This window comes from Anguilla rostrata, chromosome 10 (assembly GCF_018555375.3).
Source record: "Anguilla rostrata isolate EN2019 chromosome 10, ASM1855537v3, whole genome shotgun sequence".
In the NCBI taxonomy this organism is placed as follows: Eukaryota; Metazoa; Chordata; class Actinopteri; order Anguilliformes; family Anguillidae; genus Anguilla; species Anguilla rostrata.
In genome coordinates, this window is record NC_057942.1 from 43,212,841 (window position 1) to 43,234,389 (window position 21,549).

The 21,549-nt window shown below is 51.5% G+C and overlaps 1 protein-coding gene across 1 annotated transcript in view; it reads right to left on the reverse strand.

The window, feature by feature from the left end:
• LOC135233597 (bone morphogenetic protein receptor type-1B-like) overlaps positions 1-21,549 on the reverse strand; it is a 102,337-nt gene that overhangs the window by 43,177 nt on the left and 37,611 nt on the right. Inside the window, exon 3 of the mRNA XM_064297317.1 lies at positions 6,748-6,821. The gene's annotated coding sequence lies outside the window, so the exon portion shown is untranslated. The remainder of the gene's footprint in view (positions 1-6,747; positions 6,822-21,549) is intronic.

Below are 21,549 nucleotides of genomic sequence, written 5' to 3' on the forward strand. Positions count from 1 at the left end.
AGTTTTATTATTTGTTGTTGTTGTTGCTGGTGCCCACTCTTACTGAAAACTCCGTTTTAAGGCAAAAAAAAATAAAAATGAATAAAAAAATTTCCTGGAGAGAAAGTCTGCTACTTGTGCGTGTACCCGTGTTTTGGCTGAAATTTAAAAAATGAGAATGTTTCTGTGGAAAGTCGGATATTTCATCATTGCTCTCAATCTTCATTAGCTGTGTTTTCCCGTCTGAATCTCCTTGGTGAGAGCAGTGCAACAGGCTGCTGAAACACAGGCCCTTAATCAATCAAATCAGACGCTACGGCAGACTGAGCCCACAGCGAAGGAGTCCTCTCCGAGTACTGAGAGGAAAAGTGACGCATAACTACAGCGAATACAAAACACGACACCGAATGAAAAAGTAGCAAAATAAGTAGTAATAACAGCAGAGGGAACGATAACCACAGTAAAATCACGCTGGCCTAATCTCAGAGTCTCTCCAAAATCGTAAAAGAATCACGAGCGGTGAGTAGCGATATCGTCTCTTTACAATCGCCGCGGGCAACCCAACACCGCGCGCGGCCGCAAGCCAGACGGACGGAGGTGTGAGCGGAGTGCGGCGGCGGGGAGGGGGCGGGGGGCGTTGCGGCCTGGCGTCCGCGGTAAAGCGGACACGTTTATTCGGCTGGCGACGGCACCGACCGGGTCTGCTGCTACACGGTCACACCAAGCCTCCCGTCTGAAAATGTGCAGAGACCTCAACTCTCGGACAAAGACTCTGCTGTTCCACTCGACGGGGAAACAATATCGTCAGAGAATCAGCGACGCTTCAGCCCCCCCCACCCCCCTCACCTCCCCCCCCAAACCCCTTCCCCCAGTCCAACCTGTGGCAGAAAACCAGGGTGTGACATCGCAAGCTAAGCAAAATTACCCTCTCACTTCAGGCCCCAGTTTTAACCTCACACGGCCATCAAGCACATCAAACTGCAGATCAAAATATTTGTGTTGAAATGGACTACAGGACTACAGGACTACAGGAGTACAGGACTACAGGACTACAGGACTACAGGAGTACAGGACTACAGGACTACAGGACTACAGGACTACAGGACTACAGGTGGCTGCACACTTGTAGGACAAGCGCTTGCTGTACTTCAGACAGAGAGATTGTTCCACAGTGCTGCTGCTACTTAGACCGTGTGTGGTCTGTGTGTTACGTGTGTGTTTTGTGGAGTCTGTGTGTGATAAAGGAAAGACTTCAGGAGAAGGTGGTGTGGGGTGGTGAGAAAAGAGAGAGAGAGAGAGAGAGAGAAGGAGGGTGAGAGGGGGAGAAAGAGAGAGAGAGAGAGAGAGAGAATTTTGATGGGCACGGGTAACCGGGGGTGTAATTAAGGCAGTGTGGGCCTGACACCAGGGGTCACACACTGACCTACAAACCCTCAGTGACCCCCACACCTGCTCGGGCGCATTAGACCGGACACACAGCCCTGATTCTGACACCCACGGGCAGGGGGCTGGGGGGCGGGGGGCGGGGGGGGGGGGGTCGTGGGTGGATTCGGGGGCATCTTCACACACTGCTGCTGCGGTCTCTGCCAAGCGAGGGGCACCCTCAGCACCTCTCCTCAAATTCCAGCCTCCCCTCCCCCTTCCCCCCCCATTATAACAATTCCCTTCATTATGTTCACACTAGGGGCTAAGCTTTTGAACACAAATGGAAAAGGAAAGAATACATTTGCCTCTGACCAAAAGGGGAAGCTCATTACCAAAAGGTGGCAAAAGGGTGATCTGACAGACGCACAGATACATCACACACACACACACACACACACACGTACACACGCACACACATACGCATACACACACACACACACACCACACACACCACCCACACCAAGTAACAGACCAGTACCACTGTGTTTACAAAAAGGCAGAAGCAGTACTGCTATGTTTACATATGGAAATAAGCACTAGTTCTGTTTGCATAGGGATATAAGCAATTGGGCTGTGCTTATATGGGGTATAAGCAATAGTGCTGTGTTTATATAGGATATAGGCAGTAGTACAGTATTTACATATGGATACAAGCAATAATTATGTGTTTATAGTATATGGACAGTAAGCAATAGTGCTGTGTTTATATAGGGACATAAGAAGTAGTGCTATGTGTTTACTAAGGGACGTGAATACTAGTGATGTATATTTATGGAAGGACAGGTTCTATTGTGCTCTTTACTGTGTTCATCATGGACAAGAAGGAACAAGTCTAACTGTGAATATTAACCGAGACACAAAAGACCCCTTCACCCCCCACGCCCCCACCCCCACTTGTCCGACACTCCGACTAACATCCCCCTCTCCGAATGACCGCACTGTCACCACTTCCACCAACGCGTCGCCCCCTTTCTCTCTCTCCTCCTCCGCCCGTTCCCCTCCTCCCACCCTCCCTCCCTCCCTCACTCGCGCGGACAGAAACGCGCTCCCTCCCTCCTCCCTCCCTCCCTCCCTCGCTCGCTCAGACAGAAACGCGCTCCCTCCTTCCAGCTTTCGCACGTCCAGACGCCCTGGCACCCTGCGCGAGACGGAGCGAAGGTCGGCCATGACACTTCGAACAATAACAGGGGCGAGGTGGAGCGCTGGGGGGGTTGGAGGGGGGCAGGGGGGGCGGGGGGGGGCAGGGGGGTGTCGGGGTTCACCACGGGTGAGCGGCGCGGCGGGGCGCAGCGTCGGGAGTTCATGCACTCGCGTCTGCGTTCACGCTGCGTAAACACAGAGATTACACAGACAGCGCTAACGAGGATTATCACAACAGCCCGGCGCCACCTGCCCCCCGCGCCAATTAAGAGCCCAAACAAAAAACCCCAAAAACACGAGGTGCCAATTACCAGCACATCCAGACGGAAGACAAGGGGAATAATGAAATGAGAAAAGAAAAGGAGAAGAAAAAAAGGCAGAGAGATAGCAATGGGGGGAGAGAGAGAGGGCATGAGAGAGAAAGAGAGAGAGAGAGAGTACAGCGAAAGAATAACCATTCATACAACGGCCGCCCCAACATTGTGGGTCTGTTTGAAACCACGTGGCTAAGTTCGGTTAACTCTTGCCAGGGAGGTGGATGAAAAACACAGCGACTGAAAGGGAGGGAAAGTATCAGTCCGGGGTTCTGAATGTATCGGGTCCGAGTTTCTGTGAGCTCTAATGGTGCCGTAACTCCCGTTAAACAGGGAGGGCTGTTTACAGTACGATGCCGTTCTGAACACGGACCTCATTAACATGACTGATGTGTTGTGAGCGTGTGCAAGACCGCTCGGCAGGAGACGCAGAGCAAGCTCACTGCAGACAGGACTGCAGACTGAATCCACTCACAACACGTCAATCCCACACCGCGGCTGTGGACGTGTACCAAACTATCTGTGACCATTTCTGCATGTAAATCAGAGCTTTTAAATAAATAGCATCTGGCATTCCAGTCAAACCCCAAGTCTAACGGCGTTCAGATTTCCGAATACGAAATTTGTTTTTTAGGGTACAGCGCGTACGTTTATCTTCAGCGATGGACGTATGAATCCAGTTATTTACGTCAGTTCGCAGCCTTTTTTCAATCTGTGGTGAGGGGACAGAATGATAGTTTGGTCTGTCAGCAATGATCGAGGCAGGAGACATGATCTGTCTGACTGTATGTGAACTGCTGCCCTCTCCTTAAGAGGAACTGTTGACTGTGTTCTGGTGAGAAATAAGAGAGAGAGTGAATGAGTGAGAGAAGGAGAGAGAGAGAGAGAGATACAGAGAGAGAGAGAGACAGAGAATGTGACCCTACTCTTTCTGAAATCCCCACAGTGTATTAACTATTCAGTGCTTATACGTGTCTTGTTTCCTGTCGCACCCTCTAGAGGAAATAGGTGGAAGTGCAGGGGAAAGCGACAAGCGGACCGAGAGCAAAGCACAACCCTGCACATGCCACCTGAAAACAACCTTTCAGCGCACCTGCCTGCATAAAGCCATGACCTTTGACCCCTGAGGACGAGGGTCTCAAAAACATACAGTGCGAGGGGATTCGTTCAGGAGCGCCAAGGAGATAAATAAACAGAGGAAGAGAAACGCAGAGATTCAGTCGGCGACGTTAGAGCTATCGCATTTCCACAAAAACCAGTCGCAATCTCAGACGGCAGTTTGCCACCGCCTGTAAGGAGGAACCACGCAATACTGCTTCTTTATTCAACCACACGGTGGTCTCGGGGGGGACAAAAAAAAGGAGGGAAAGAGGAAAGAGAAGAAGAATAAAAACAGGAAAGAGTGAGAGACGGAGAAAGAAAGACTATCCTGCGTGCAGCCTGCTGGGACAATGGGGGAGCTGAATTCGGGTCCCAGAGCAGGTGTGGGGGTCACCGAGGGGGTCACCTGCCGCGCCTCAGCTCCCAAACACAGTGCCCCCACTGTGGGGACCCGCAGGCCCGGCTGCTCCCTGACAGGCCCCCCCGGGGCCCCGAAAACCTCGGCCCCCGGTCCAGGTTTCTCAGTTTGCTCTCTCCCACCGGCTCCTCTGTCAGGATTTAGGGTTCGGTGTCATCCGCTCGCCAGAAAACACCAGTTTCGCTTCACCCGCCTCACCTCGGCCACCCCCCGCCCCATTCAGGGGACAGGCCACCCCCCGTCCCAGTCAGGGAACAGGCCCACACACAAAAGGGAGGGTCTGTTGGGTGGGAGGACACACAAGAACAACCTACACCCGGACAACAACCTTTGACCTCTCTCTCAGAGATACTGTTTCTCTCTCTCTCTCTCTCACTCTGTTTCACTCTCTCCCTCCCTCTCTCGCTCACACACACACTCTGTTTCCCTCTCTCTCTTTCTCTCACTCTGTTTCCCTATCCCACACACACACACACACACCCTCTCCCTCAAATTCAAAAAAAGTAAAATAAATAAATCTCTCGGTTAACAGCTTCCCTTACTGTTTTTGCTTCCTGTTTGAGGGCTGTTAGCGGAGTCCTGAGACGCACCGGGAGACAGGACATGGCGCTGGGCACAGAGGGCGTGTCTCTGCGCTCTGGACCTTATAGGCCAGCGAAGCAGAGTCATCGGAGCTCGGCCTCGCCCAATCTCCCGTGCGCTGGTCGCTCCGGGGGCGGGCTACGCGTGCAGATCTGAAGCGTTACGGATTACGCTCCGTATCTTTCCCTGAGCGGATCAGAGATAACCCGACATTCACCTCTCACTGTTTAACACTGAACCGCCAATCAGCTCTCACTGTTTAACACTGAACCGCCATTCAGCTCTCACTGTTTAACACTGAACCGCCATTCAGCTCTCACTGTTTAACACTGAACCAACATTCAGCTCTCACTGTTTAACACTGAACCGCCATTCAGCTCTCACTGTTTAACACTGAACCGCCATTCAGCTCTCACTGTTTAACACTGAACCGCCATTCAGCTCTCACTGTTTAACACTGAACCGCCATTCAGCTCTCACTGTTTAACACTGAACCGCCATTCAGCTCTCACTGTTTAACACTGAACCGCCATTCAGCTCTCACTGTTTAACACTGAACCGCCATTCAGCTCTCACTGTTTAACACTGAACCGCCGTTCAGCTCTCACTGTTTAACACTGAACCGCCATTCAGCTCTCACTGTTTAACACTGAACCGAAATTCAGCTCTCACTGTTTAACACTGAACCGAAATTCAGCTCTCACTGTTTAACACTGAACCGCCATTCAGCTCTCACTGTTTAACACTGAACCGCCATTCAGCTCTCACTGTTTAACACTGAACCGCCATTCAGCTCTCACTGTTTAACACTGAGTGAAAACTACTGGAGCTAAGATGGAACCTTAAGTGTCCTCATATCATACTAGACATAGTAAAATAATAACAGAATTAATAATTTTAGAAAAAAAGTGTCTCATTAAATGATGGGTTACTATGACACCAAATTTAGTCATAATTCTGTGCACTAAATTTGGAGTCCTACCCACAGAAATGAATTGCAGCACTAGCACTAATGTCAAAATAATAATAATGAAAAAGGCTTAACATTTAAAAGCCTTTTAAAGTGTGCTGGTCTCATCTATTCCACTGGACATAAAACTTCCCTTCTATCAGCACGGAAAACAGGCTCTCTGTCACTTTTGTAAAACCAGGCCAAAAGTCCAATTTGTCCGAATAAAACTGTCTGTGCCATCCCAGGGTTAATTAACGGTGTGTTTTAAAGCCATCCAATTAAACTTTACTGGTGCAGCCTCTGGGATTTACGACCCTCACCATGTGTTCGCAGAAACACCAGGGCCTTCAGTATCTGAAGGGAGTTTTACTACCTGTTCTGTCCGGCAGTAAATTCAATTCTCTCAGAGAGAGAAAAAAATAATCCTCAAGAAAAGAGAAGAAGGAAAAACAGAGGGAATGGAAACAGAAGTATTTAAATGCTGCTTATTTTCCATACGAACACTGAAGCAGTACAGAGGAAAGGAGTGTGTCAGGTCAGCGCACGAATTGGGGGGGGAGGGGGATGTCCAAAATACCAGTAACTTTCTTCCCAGAATTCCTCAGGGACCACAAACCAGAGCTGTACAAATTATTTGAAAACAGAACATTCCGTTTGAAAAACTTGAGATGGTTAGCCTTGTGTTAGCAGGGTGGGTTAACTTACCTACAGCACCCACATCCACCTCCACCCCCAATCCACCTCCACCCTCATCCACACTCCACACCCACTCCACCCTCACATCCACATCCACCCCCCCAACCCCCCCAGGCCTGAGTGCACGATGAGCCGCTTACCTTGGGGTTACTCTCTCCGCAAGGCCCACACCTTCAGCTGCCGACAGGGGACAGAAAACTGGTAGCATAGCCTTCTACAGAGAGAGAGAGAGAGAGGGGGAGGGGGGGGGAGAAGAGTTGAGTGAGTCCAAATCCGGACCGGGTTTTCTTTTCCCACAAGGTAATTAACTGAACAATCAGTGCTCCTGATTGGCCAGACTGTATTCACACCTGACGCCCAGGTAAAGGGAGGGTGGAAAACCAGCAGTGATTGGAGTAACACGGTCTTAGACTGTATTCACTGTCCGATTTCCCCGTCCTCCACAGTGATGCTACGCTCTGAGCTGCTACTCCAGAGAGCGTGACTTCCCAAACATTTTTCCTCCCTGCCTCACCACAGCTGGTTCAGAGGACCAGCCGTGGTTCAGAGCATTATTAGTATTGACTTGCAGGGCTGCGTTGGAGTTCCTGAAACTGCAAAACGTAAATTTGACAGAGAACATGAGAGAGAATGTTCTCACAGCCAAAGCTGACCGGAAAAAGAAAATCAGCTGCACACAGGACAGGAATGGTGTGCCGCTGGTGTTTGGGTTCGAACGTCTCTTTGTTGCTATGACCGCAAGATTTATCGGGGAAGACCTGATGAGGTAACCTGACGGGAAAACACGCACGCACACGTGCACACACACACGCACACACACACACACGCACACACACACACACACACACACATCTGCCGGCCAAGCAGAATCGGAGGACATGGAAACACACCCCCCCCCGCACGAACGCAACCTCACGCAGCCACACTTCTGCACACAGCTGTGCCTGCTGTGGAACACGGTGAATCACTGAGACGTCACTCACTCCCAGAGAAGCGCTGACCTCTGACCCCCAGGCCACACCCCCCCTGTATGAAACCTAAGTGCCTTCAATCACTTGGCAGCTCTGAACACGGGGAGCGCGTCTCCCAGGGAACAGCCACTTGTGTTCTTAAGAACGCCTCTTGTGCCTGTCTGTGTGGACGTGTGCCAGGAGGAGGGGATGTGTGTGTGTGTGTGTGTGTGTGTGTGTGTGTGTGTGTGTGTGCGTGCGTGTGTGTGTGTTGGTGCGTGTGTGCGTGTTGACCTGTGTGCTGTGTGTGTGTGTGTGTGCACTTCTGTGTGCGTTCGCCATGGTAGTCTCAGTGGCATGCATGGTGATCTCATGTCCGATGTGTGTGGTTGTCAGCTCATACTTGCATGTTTCCGGTTTCCCACAGCAGAGTTGTGGGTCGTGCTAAGCGCTACACCCATCCCCATTCACTCAGGAACAAGAGCGCACAAATAAGAGCACGTCCCAAAGTCAAGGGTCTGACTCAAACGGAGACCCAGATGCGGAGAAAGAGCGGTGTTCTGTTTAAAGGCAAAACGGCAGAAAATTGAATTTCCTGTTGTGACTGGAACAGAATGTAGCGCCACACCTGGCAAACGAAATGAGAAATTACAGACTGGAGCGGGCGGATCGAGCCCAGCGCTGCTCTGTGCTGCTCACAGCATCCTCTCCTGTCTGATCATTCAGGCCTCAGCTCTCAGCCTCATCTCCCAGCGACGCTGAGGTCTCCCTGGATTAAGAGACACAGCACACACACACACACACACACAAGCTCTCTCTCTCTCACACACTCACTCACACACACACACACACACACACACAAGCTCTCTCTCTCTCACACACTCACTCACACACACACACACACACACACACACACACACACACACACACACTACACAAGCTCTCTCTCTCTCACACACTCACACACACGCACACACACACACACAAGCTCTCTCTCTCTCACACACTCACACACACCACACACACACACACAAGCTCTCTCTCTCACACACTCCTCACACACAACACACGCACACCACACACACAAGCTCTCTCTCTCTCACACACATACACACACAAGCTCTCTCTCTCACACACACTCACTACAGACACACACACACACACACACACACACACAAGCTCTCTCTCTCTCACACACTCACTCACACACACGCACACACACACACACAAGCTCTCTCTCTCTCACACACATACACACACAAGCTCTCTCTCTCTCTCACACACACTCACATACAGACACACACACACACACACACACACACAAGCTCTCTCTCACTTTCTCGCTCTCTCTCACACACACACACACACACACACACGCAAACACCTGTTGCTCTTTCATCATTTTCTAACGCTAATCTCATCTGCAGTTCACAAGCTATAACTAGCACAGACACGGGGCGATATTGTTTCAAAGTGTTAAAAGTTTTTTTAGGATATAATTACACCCACCCACGCCTGTCACACACACACCCTCCCACCCACCTACACACACACACAGCCGTGTTGAGTTTCTCCAGTGGAATTTGGACCACCCATGACCGACCAAAAGAGGGGTTTGAGAGGGTGCATCTGCCTGGCCTCCTGATCTGACCCTCACTCTGGTGACCAAGCTGAAAACCTGGCAACCCTACTCTTCATCGTCCACTACAACAAGAGACATTCAAATAAGTAATATTTTTATAGGATGGGGGTGGGGGGGGAAGGACCGTTTCACAGGGAGGACGGGGAGGGGGGGGGGATCGTGAACGGATCAGAGAAATTGTGTTTAGCCGTAATCTTATCTGATGAGGGTCGTCTGCGTAGGGACGAGGGAAACGGTCACCGGCTGCAGGCCGGAGGACACGGAGGAGAAGAACAGCGCGTCCCTCTTTCCTCTCTCTCCTCCACACGGACATGGGGGGGCTTAATCATCAGCAGATTTGGAAACATCCATGCCAAGGCCGCCAGCCCCGCGCTTGTCCACAGTGTTAGATTTGTTACACAGATCTTTGTCCCAAGAAAGCAGTTGTCTAGGCTTTCGTGGTCTGACTGCATTATTTTGCAGACTGCCACAGACCACTTTTTTCAGCCAAGCTAACTGACAAGTTTTGTTGATAAAGCACAGACACTTGTTAAAAAAAGTGTCTGTGGTTCACCACTGTACACTAACAACATGAGATCTCCTATAAAAGTGTCTGCTGTGCTGTCTTTTCAGTTATAAACAGTGTATAACATGATTATAGCTCTGCACATACATCCCCAAATTATGTGACTGCTGAACTGAGTACAGGTGGGGTGTGAGGCACAATTTAATTATTTGTTTCTTCAATCAGCGAAACCAGAGTTTAAAAACCATCTCTGACCACACACACGTCTGGTTTGAGCCAGGAATTCTTCCTTGGGAAACACAGAAGGGATTTCGGGCTTCTGCTGTCAAAATTCACTCAACCTCCACGGTCAATCTGGAAATGTCTAATTCCGTTTTTTTTCTTCTTTCCTTCTTTTGTTTAATGAAAGGCGAGCTTCTCGGGTTCGCTGCGCAGCATGTGGCCCAGCGATTGGGGTAACCGCTCTCTCCACCCGTCGCTTGCTCTGAGCAGCTGGCTCCGGTCCGATCCGGTCCGATCCGGTCCGATCCGTCCCGGTCACATGGTCACTGCGGCCGGCTCGTCGTGTACAGCTGTTCGGGGCGTCAGGTGTCCCTTTGAACCTCTTCCCTCGGCAGATATAAAATCCCAGCGCTGTGATACACACCCCCCCCCCCGCCCCCTTTGTCATGAGCATAGCCATAGAAAATGCCAGAACTATTACAGATAACTGTGAGAAAATAGACTTGCTAATTTAAACAAGATATCAAGTGTTTCCACCATGATGCCTATAGCCATGTAGCAAAACCATACATGTATCTTGCAGACTTATTATTGGTCAAAAATATGCCACAGAGTCAGCGAGATTAGCCCCAAGCTAGACCTCTCTCTCTCTCTCTCTTTCTGATGACATCATGTGAAAAAGACAGGAACTGGACCTACCGGCTCATCCCCACCCCCAGTAAAAATAAGTTAGATGGTCAGTTTTATTATGCCGACTTCATGTTTATAAAGCTAACTGCCTAACGTTAAATGCCTGGTTTCTTCAACAGAACAACTTTAAGCACCTTTGCAAAGCATCGGTTGTCAGATTATCCTTGAATTACAACAGCAAAATTCAGTATTTAGACACCTAATTGGTGCTGTTGTGCTGATTAGCTGGCATGGTCAAAGAACAAAGACAAAACAAGATTGAAGGCGTCCATTAGGATCAGAAGAAGTGCTTAAGTTGCAGCTTCTGAACCAGTGTTCTGTCACTCATTACAGAAGCATTAGACCCATTATGCCCCCCCCCCTTCCGCTGACACGCATGTGGTCATACATGCTATTAAAGCACCTCCTGTTCTATCAGCATGTCTGCACCCTGAACATCTCCCGGTGTTAAATATTAAAGGCTTTCTCCGAGAAACGGACTACCATCGCCAAAATGCTTCCCTCGAGCAGGTGTGTCAAACTTCAGCCAAAAAATTAGTTTTAAAATTTCCCAAAAAAAGGTTTGAGCACGTGCAGTGAACCCTGGGGAAACTGTTTAGTCGAAGGTATGAAGCACATCATCTGCGATAAATAAATGCTTTTAAAAAAGCGTTTAAGGCTCTGTACACCTCCTGGATTTCATTTCATCATAGATTAACATTTCCTTTGAATAGACACTAAAGCATCAGGGATATGCTAATTACATTTCAAAAGATGTACCATAGAAAGCAATATTTTTTATTTTTTAACAAGAGGAGGAAGTCCGTGAAATGATATCCATCTCAATTCATCATCCAGTGACTCGGTTTTTTTTTCATTCACTTTTCCAAGACAGAAAACCGATGACCAACGATCTCCAGTCCCGAATCACCCCGCCTGCACCACGACGAGCGCAGCAAGCCCTTCAGCCGAGCAGAACTGAGCACAGAGGCCAACCTCCCGATGAACTGGCGGCGAGCCAAAGCCGCCGGATTCCAGACGGCCGCGAACAATGCGCCGTTTATCGGCCGCGCGGCTCAATAAGATAAACCCGCGCATCAGAAACGCGCAGGCCAATCACGGGCGGAGATGGCTATCGGATTATTACATGGCTAATGGCGGGGGGAGCGCGAGCCTCGCGCACTGCACTGCTCGCTCCTGCTCGCTCCTGCTCACTCCTGCTCACTCCTGCTCTGCGCCTGCTCGCTCCTGCTCCTGCTCCTGCTCGCTCCTGCTCCTGCGCCTGCTCGCTCCTGCTCCTGCTCTGCTCCTGCTCGCTCCTGCTCCTGCACTGCTCGCTCCTGCTCGCTCTTGCTCTGCTCCTGCTCGCTCCTGCTCCTGCTCGCTCCTGCTCCTGCTCCTGCTCGCTCCTGCTCGCTCCTGCTCTGCGCCTGCTCGCTCCTGCTCTCTCCTGCTCGCTCCTGCTCTGCGCCTGCTCGCTCCTGCTCTCTCCTGCTCGCTCCTGCTCGCTCCTGCTCCTGCTCTGCTCCTGCTCTGCTCCTGCTCTGCGCCTCCTCGCTCCTGCTCTGCTCCTGCTCGCTCCTGCTTGCTCCTGCTCGCTCCTGCTCTGCGCCTCCTCGCTCCTGCTCGCTCCTGCTCTGCTCCTGCTCGCTCCTGCTCGCTCCTGCTGCTCCTGCTCCTGCTCGCTCCTGCTCTGCTCCTGCTCGCTCCTGCTCTGCTCCTGCTCGCTCCTGCTCGCTCCTGCTCTGCTCCTGCTCGCTCCTGCTCCTGCTCTGCTCCTGCTCGCTCCTGCTCGCTCCTGCTCGCTCCTGTGCGCTGCTGCTCCTGCTCGCTCCTGCTCTGCTCCTGCTCGCTCCTGCTCTGCTCCTGCTCGCTCCTGCTCGCTCCTGCTCCTGCTCGCTCCTGCTCGCTCCTGCTCTGCACCTGCTCCTGCGCCTGCTCGCTCCTGCTCTGCTCCTGCTCGCTCCTGCTCTGCTCCTGCTCGCTCCTGCTCCTGCGCCTGCTCGCTCCTGCTCTGCTCCTGCTCTGCTCCTGCTCGCACCTGCTCGCCCCTGCTCCTGCTCGCTCCTGCTCTGCTCCTGCTCGCTCCTGCTCTGCTCCTGCTCTGCTCCTGCTCTGCTCCTGCTCGCTCCTGCTCTGCTCCTGCTCGCTCCTGCTCGCTCCCGGCAACTTTAAAGCGCACGGCGCGGACATCGAAGGCAGTCAGCTGCCGCTATGCTGATAGCCCCCCCGATGACTGACATACCGCCGCTATCCACGGTGCTGATTGGCCAGGATGGAAGCCAGGCCCACACACCGCCACACGAGCGGACGCAGCGGACTCAGGCTCGGAAACAGAAAGGGGATTAAAACGATGGAATCACCGCTTATGTCAGGTAAACATAACAGACATTCTGAGGAGAACTTCAAATGACTTATCAAAAAGCTTCGCAACGGACTGTGTTGACAAAATGGGAAGATAACGAAAATCAGATTGTGGCTAAAGCGCACTCAAGCTCTTAAACCAAATGGAAACGCAAATTCCTCAAGTGGAGACATTCTCCTGTGCCAACTAAACCAGGACTCCATTGGAAAAAGGAAGATACAGCGGTGTCTGTGCTAACTTCAGTTATACTTTATTTAAGTTGAACTTTATCTGCATTTAACCCATCCTAGCTGCTCTGGAGCAGTGGGCAGCCACAGTGCAGCGCCCGGGGACCAGCTCCAGTTCTGTACCCAGGGGTTCGATTCCCAGAAGTCGTGGCACTTCCTACATAATGATCCTTCTCTGTCTGTAGCCATAGCTGCTTCCCTCTGTCTTAATACCATGGAAAAAACACAGGGACTGTCTGCTCTGTCTTTCTTTTTTTTTTAAAAAGAAAGAAAAAGCCAAGCGCTCATTAGCCTCCTTCGATGAGCTCCCCCCACCCCCAGGATTCGACTGGCACCACCTGGAACGGGGCGAGCCCGCGTTTGGGAAGTCACGTGACCCTACCCACCGCGGAGGCCCACTGGGGCGATGACGACCCGACCTGTCATAACACACCCAGGTGAGAGTCTTCACCCAAAAACAGCTGCTCATTAAATAACGCTCACACACTCTCACGCTGCCCCGCCGAGCTGCACCCGCACAGTTAACCGACTGAGTGTGACACCACTGACAGCCACTGACAGCCGTATAAACGACAGACCGCAGAACACCAGCGCGCAGAACAGACAACAAAACAAAGAATGACCAGTAATGCGCAAAATAGAATTATGCGTTCTGTAGAGTACAGCATTACTCACAGACGTCAGTACACTGGACGGAAAAGCAGAAGACAGAGACCGTTACCACAGGCAGAATTAAAAAGAACAGACAGCAGGGTACTGAAGACAGATAGATATTAGCATTCAGGAGGAGAAAGTTGTAGACCTAACAGGCAACGGTACACAAAACAGGCAGCAGAAGGCTGTATGTTAGAGACGGTTATACACAGACAGAGACAGGAGAGAGCAGCAGTACAGGGAACAGGGAGAAGCATAGAGACGGGGCAGCAGTGAACAGGAGAGAGCAGCAGTACAGGGAACAGGGAGAAGCATAGAGACCGGGCAGCAGTAAACAGGAGAGAGCAGCGGTAGGGAGAACAGGGAGAAGCACAGAGGCCAGGCAGTAAACAGGAGAGAGCAGCAGTACAGAGAACAGGGAGAAGCATAGAGGCCAGGCAATAAACAGGAGAGAGCAGCGATGTGATGCAGGGGGGGGACGGGTCGCACGAACATGGGAACCTCCATCTCCCCTCTGAAAAAAGGGCGAAGAGCAAACACGGGCAGTGCGGAGAAGAGCGGTCCCCTACATGGGACCGGGGTTTTAGGAAGGGGGGGGGGGGGGCTGGCAGGGCTGGGAGCTGTGGTTCCTTCACTCTCCCATGTTTACACTACTGCCCGCTCCGGGGTCAGATTCAGGAATGTTTTGCCGAAATGAACGCAGGTTTTTTTTTGGGGAGCGACTCCAGAGGGGGGCGGAGCTTCTCGTTTCTCGGAAGCGCGCACAGCGATTGGTGCAAACTGCTGGCAACCGTACCATTTTGTAAAAATGTATGAACAGAGAATCTGGCTTTAAAAGGCTTTAAAATGAATCCTGAGTCCATTGTTCCCAGCTGACTGTGTTTGTAAATGGCAGCCGTAACCGGCTCTCGATTCGACCGCTAAAACCACGAGGCACACGCATACCCAGTCCCCCACCCCTGAATCCTCACGCTGCCTAAATCACAAACGCGCTGCCCCCCACCCCCACACCCCCCCCCGCTTGTTCACGAGTCATTTCCCCGACCCGCCGTTTACAGGAAGCCCTACGCCGGCCTGGAACGGCTCCTGGAACACAAGCGAGCGGCGGCGGCGAGCGGCGGAGGAGTTCCAGAACTCCGTGCCCGTCAGCCCGGCCCGCGAGCGTGCCCTCGCCATGGAAACGCTGTCACAACACAGCCCTCTGTCAGAGGGAGGTCACCCTGGAAATCCGGGAGAGAAAGAGGGCAGGGGGGAGAGAGAGAGAGAGATAAGGGGGGAAGAGAGAGGGAGAGAGACGCACGGGTCCACCCCTCGATCGAATATCTGGGGTCTCTAGCATGGCGTGGAGAAGGGAGGGTGTTAAACGGACACAGTAAACCAATCACTGATGTTCCCCGCATGTCTGACAGTCACATGGAACATCGCTTAAGGCCAGCGTCTCTCCGCGCTTCACACTGAAACTTATTTTCCACACTGAGAGTTATAACCTCCAAAACTGCGTAGCTTCAACGACACGAACAAACAACGACCGGAATTCTTCATACCGAACACACACACACCGAGAAGGAATGCAGTCGGTCGTTTCCATAGTGACGAGCGGCCCTCTGTCACACTGGAAGGATGACATCAGGGAGGGAGCGCCCCTGTACCGGGCCGGTGCCTCTCTGTGACTGTGCGGGCATCGTGCCTCCGGCTGTGGGGCGGCACTACCACACCAGAACCGCTCGGGCCCCCGGGCCCATCTGACTCACCGGCATTAAATATTTAAGCGGCGTGGGACCAGCGCCGCTTCCTCACCGCCTAATGGAGAGCAGCTCCCGGCCTGCGGCCATAACCCTGCCGGCTTCACACGCTTCACCCGCCCTGTTAAGCTGTCAGGACCGGGGCCGGGCCCGCGGACACTGCTGACTGCAGCACTTACACACACTCTACATCACCCGCGTGCATTATTAATACTGGGCTGGACCCCAGAGAGCGTGGGTTTCAAACAGAGGGTTTTTTTAAAGGTCCCGGCCCTTTTCAGTGTTATTCCTGAAAACACAACAACCTGCTACACTTTACACACGAAGAGTGTTGGATGAGAAAGGCTGAAAAAACACACATTTATTTAAAAATGCTGGGACAAAATGTGAATTATTCACCTCTTTCAAAACAATGTATTGCAGTATACTTGTGAGATGGACAGACTGACAGTTTCAGCGCAGGTGGCTACAGCGGTACGCCGGCTCTTTCTGCGTAAACAAGTGTGAAGCTCGTAGGCTAGACAACGGTAGCGGGGCCCACGGTTTACACGTGACACTATCCAAACAAACTGCTGTTCAAATTAGCTCAGTACACGCTGATGTGAAAATGCTAATCACAATCACACCGTTATCAGCTGTTCCTCTATTTGTGTCAGCGGCTCGACACACAGCGCACCCTGCTAACAGGGCCAATGTTAGTGTGATCACTCTTCATAACAAACCACTGATTAGGACATCTCCTTACAGATACCGAGCTATGCGTCTACCCACCGTACGCATTCGCGTTTGTTATTTATTTTTCCGACTGGTTTTACACCTGAATCTTATTTCCTGCTGGTGACGGAAGAGGCTGAGCTGTTCTAAAGGGAACGCAAACACTACCAGTGTGGAGAATCACCGCTATACAGCCGGAGGCAACGTCGCTGTCGCGACAACAGAGCAGAGAGGCGTCTACTGACTCGGGGCCAAACCAGGAGGTAGAGGATGGCAGGAGGTGGGCAACGGAGGCAGGAAGTGCTAGGCAGGCATGGAGGCAGTTTGGCAAGGCCTAGCACATTGACATTCCATACCGCCGGAGAGCAACTGCCAACATTTAGCCCGGCTTTGATTTCAGTTTCATTCCAAATAACATAAACTAGCGTTTATTGTGACAAGAGCACATAAGTTCTTGTTACAAATCAGTAGATAGCATGGAAAGGAAACACTGTCCTTTTATTTCTCCTCTAACACCCACCATGCATGCGTGTGCACACACACACACACACACACACACACACACGTACATACATTCCATGTTTTTATAAAACCTTTAACTTTTTATTGTAGGTTTTATGCCTATACTTGCATGCCATTTCAAGAGTTTATTTTTTTTAAAAGATCTTCCTCTAAGGTCTACTCAATTCAGAAAGTTAGTCTGAATTACTATGAACACGTCTGTGTTTCAATACCCTGACTAGGGAGCGGAAAGAAAACATTTTCCAAGAAGTTGAGCATAAATCTTCGAGAGTAATCTAGCCTTTCTGTATGCAGAAAAAAAAAATATATATATATATATATTTTCCCCTGATAAAGTGAATAACAGCATCGGGGAGAGGACTGTCCTGATTCCTGATTTGAGTTGCAAGCTCCTGGCACAACACTGCCCCCTGGAGGCCCCTGGAAACCATGTTCTCATCTCCTACGCAGTGTGGGGTGACTGTTCCCTACCACCATTAACCCAGGGGTCTAGAAGCTGGGCCTCACACCCTACAGAACTCTCCTCAGGCACAGTCAGCACGGTGAGTTATTACATGCTTTAATACCACAGCCCATAAACTAACACTGCTCCCACTCCGCACGTGAATTTACTTTCCAAACGGAACAGGTTAAATCATTATTATTATTACAATGATATCTGGAGCTTGTACTCCAGCCAAAAGGACGGCACAGTGCATAAATCTTAGCTGGACTAAAAGCCATTGTCATTTCGGCCCAGTGCTTTAAGTCACTGTTACTGTTTAAAAGTTTTCTTTAATGAAGGGGCTAAAGCCAATTCAGCAGAGCCTAGAGCTGAACGACAGCTCAGCAGTAGTTGTTTCGGACACCAGTCACACGTTTAAATTTAACAGTTAAATTCACACCGCGCTAACAAGCGAGATGTTGAGGGTGAGGGACCTCACAAACCACCCCCCCCCCCCCCCCCCCCGCATTGTGGCTGAGGGACCTCAGAAACCAAACCCCCTCGTCCCAACCATGCCCCCCGCCTCCCCCCCCCCATTGTGGCTGAGGGGACGGGAGGGTTGCCATGTTGTGTAAGCGGAGAGCCCACAGGAGCTCCGCAGCTGTTCGGCGTTTCTCCACCGCTCCGCCACAACTGGCGTATCACGGAACAAAGCAGGAACGCCATCGGACCGCCGTGCCACGGCCGCCTGCCGTCGTCTTTCATTTCACCCCCCCGCCCCGTCCGCCCGCCCGCTACACCCCGCCCGCTACACCCCGCCAGGCCTCTCCGTTTAATCTGGGTTTGGCTGGAGACACCGCGCGTGACAATGCCCATAACGTTCTGACGCTCGGCGTCGCCCCGCGCTCCCGGCGCTCACCGACGTCCTGCTCTGCCTCTGCCCTCAAGCCGAGCGTTTCACGACTGCGACAGACCCTTTCAACGGCGAAACGTGACCCTTCCCGCCGTCCACGCTGTGTGCGTTTCTTCCTCCTAATGCAGCACTAACTTCCTGGTTGCTCTTGTTCGTTACATTTCCCCCACAGCAGAACCCTTTAGAGGCAACGTGAAGCTGTTCCTTCCGCGCACAAAACGTCCGCTGAGAATGGCCAGGCTTGCACGGAACGCCGCCTGTCGGAGATAACGCCAAGCAGAGCCCCGCCCCTTTCAGACATTCGGAGATCAGACGCACAGCAGAGCCCCGCCCCTTTCAGACATTCGGAGATCAGACGCACAGCAGAGCGTTCTCTCGCACGCGCTACCCATAGACACACCCCCTGCTGGTGAGGAGAGGCAAGGTTCCGGAAACCTCCGCGCTCGCGGGCCGGGTCGGACAGACGCCGCCCCGCCCCCCGGCGACCGACCGACCGCACTCTGCTCTGCTCCTCAACGCCGGCGTTCAGCGGGAGCGCTGACAGACCCTTTCAGAGCGGCGCACCTGAACGCTTCCCGCCGAAACCGCGCCTGCGTGCGCCTTCCTCCTGTAATGGCCGCCCGAGGCTTTGTTTTTATCATGTTCTCTCTCCGCGGGGCGGGGAACTTTCCGCGTGATCGATGAGGCGTTCCTTCCGCGCAGAAAAGCGTAGCGCGTGAGTAATGTTTCCGAGGAGCTGCATCGACGCCGCCGTCGGGAAAGCCAAAGAAAACGAATCGGCTGCTGACCTCCTCCTGACGCCCCCCCCCGACGCAGGAGAACCTCCCTCGCGTCTCCGCAGTCCTTCAGTGCACCATCGCCAGGACGTGGCACGGCTCGACCTCTACAGGACCGTTACGTGGGTCTCCAGAAACGTCCGGGGAATATCCTTCTTTGATTTATTTCTCTTTACTCATAGGCCTCCCTGCATCCAACCAGACCATCCCACTTATCTGAGGACACAGGCATACCCAGAACCCAGGAAAGGGTTAGGGTTAGGGTTAGGGTTAGGGTTAGGGTTAGGGTTAGGGTTAGGGTTAGGGTTAGGGTTAGAAGCTTCAGGCAGGTGTCAGCTATGGTTAGGGTTAGGTCATAGTTTGACCGTTATGAAAGTTTTGTTAGGGAAACATTGTTAGGGTAACCGTCAGCCACACAACACACACCACAGAACGCAGACAAACTCACTGACCGTAAAAACAATCTCTGAAAACCACCACAGGAAACACAATCTTGCGTCACACACACCACACCACACACACACACACACACCACACGCACACACACACACACACACACACACACACACACACACACACACACACACACACACACACACACACACACACACACACACACACACACACACACACACACACACACACACACACACACACACACACACACAACACACACACACACACACACACACACACACACACACACACACACACACACTCACTGACACGGCTCATCTCTACGCAGTGTGTCTTGTGGGAAGCCGTGCTCTAAACATACTCCCTCTTCCACGGCGGTGGGTCGTTTTTTTATATAAGGAACTGCACTCTGCTTCCAAACCTCCTGGAACATCACCAGTTTACTCACTCTAAAGTTTTCCAGTGTGGGAATCCCCCACTGAAGCGTTAAACTGAGTCCTGATGACCTCGCAGTTTGGAATTCTCCCAGGAAAATAATCCCTAAAACTGCCCAAGCACCCACAAACGCGTGAAACTCAGAAAGCCAAAAATAGAGTTTTTTAAAAAAGCATAATAGGTCTAGGCATTCCCACTGAATTTCCACAAAAAACTAATTCAAAATTGGTCATTCGAGTGAGGATGGACTTTGCCCAGCATAAAGGTATAGTTTTATTGATATCCTGTTCAGACTGCACATGAAAATACAGTCATGCTATAGCTGAACGAACCACTTCCTTCAGAACAGAGGAGTCGATTCATGACTGTTAGTGTAGTTACTGAAAATACAAGGTGCTGACAGACTTAAGTCTTATATGATGGCTTTTCATTCACAAAATAAAAGCCATGCTTAGCTACGAATGGTATTGATATATCGGACCTATGGTTAAGATACATTATCTTCTGTTCATTTTCTCTAACACTTTTGATGAATCCCTCAAAATTTGTTCACCATCAAAAAGCAACATTTTATTTTTTCCATTTGTAAAACTGAAATGTGATAGCGTAATTTTCTAAGAAACGAAATGGCGGGTTTCGCCACGCTACAGTAAGCGCAACGCATCGAGTTAGCGCACGTTAAATTATTCGGAAATAAACATATAGAGTTTCCCTCGCCTGGCGCTCTGCGCCGCGCCCGCAGCTGAGCGACACGCCTCGTCTTTCAGCGCGAGGAGCCGAAATGCTACAGAGGGCTTAGGTTTCGCCGGAGGCGGGAACCTCAGGTGTGCGGTGCGGGGGGGGGGGACGGGGGGACGGGGGGCGGGGGCAGGGACGCGCGCCAGACAGCGTTGTTTCTGCAGGGATAAACGCGGGATTACCTGCAAATCCCCTCCTTTCACAGAGGTTTTCTCCGCGCTGTCACACGCCGTGTTCACAAGCGGCTGAGGCGTTAGCGCTGACAGGTAGCGCTGTCCCTCCTAGCGCACGCCGCCGCGTTCTGCAGCCGAAACAAAACAACGGCGGCGACTGACGACCGGGATCGCAAAGCTCCGACGCCACGAAAATGTTTATCTCTATCGATCCTCCTGATGTTTGGGTGTGAGTGCCAATTTATATTTTTTTCTTTGTCGAATTTCGCTGCTGTGGGATTCAGGCAAAGTCGTTGACTCCCCTGGAGCTGAACCTTGCGGACAAAAGTAAATGAATAGTACAAATAAAACTTTCAAAAATGCTTTGGCCTCCAATTTTAAAACAAGAATGTTATTTGGATATACTGTATATTTTCAGAAAACAGTGAATAATAATAATAATGGTGGATTGCTCATGCCACATATTTCATCTTGAAATTTCAAAGCCATTTTGTGTTAAAACTCTCACTAACTGTGAGGAGGAGAGACATTATTGATCTTAATGAATCCTTACATATAAAGAGAGGGGAAACTGAGGGTTCACAAGTACACAGTCCTCCAGTTACGTCTCCATGGATACGCGCTCCATAACTTCATAACCAAGCCAGCGCGAAGACAGCCCCAGCACCGCATCTGTTTTCTGTAGACAAGTCCGGTTCTGTAGACAAGTCCGGTTCTGTCAACAAGTCCGGTTCTGTCAACAAGTCCGGTTCTGTCAACAAGTCCAGTCGACATCAAACCGTCGCTCTTCAGCGTTCCGCCCGGTACCGGGGAATTCACCGTGACCCCTGCCTGGGACAGTCATCCTCGCCGTC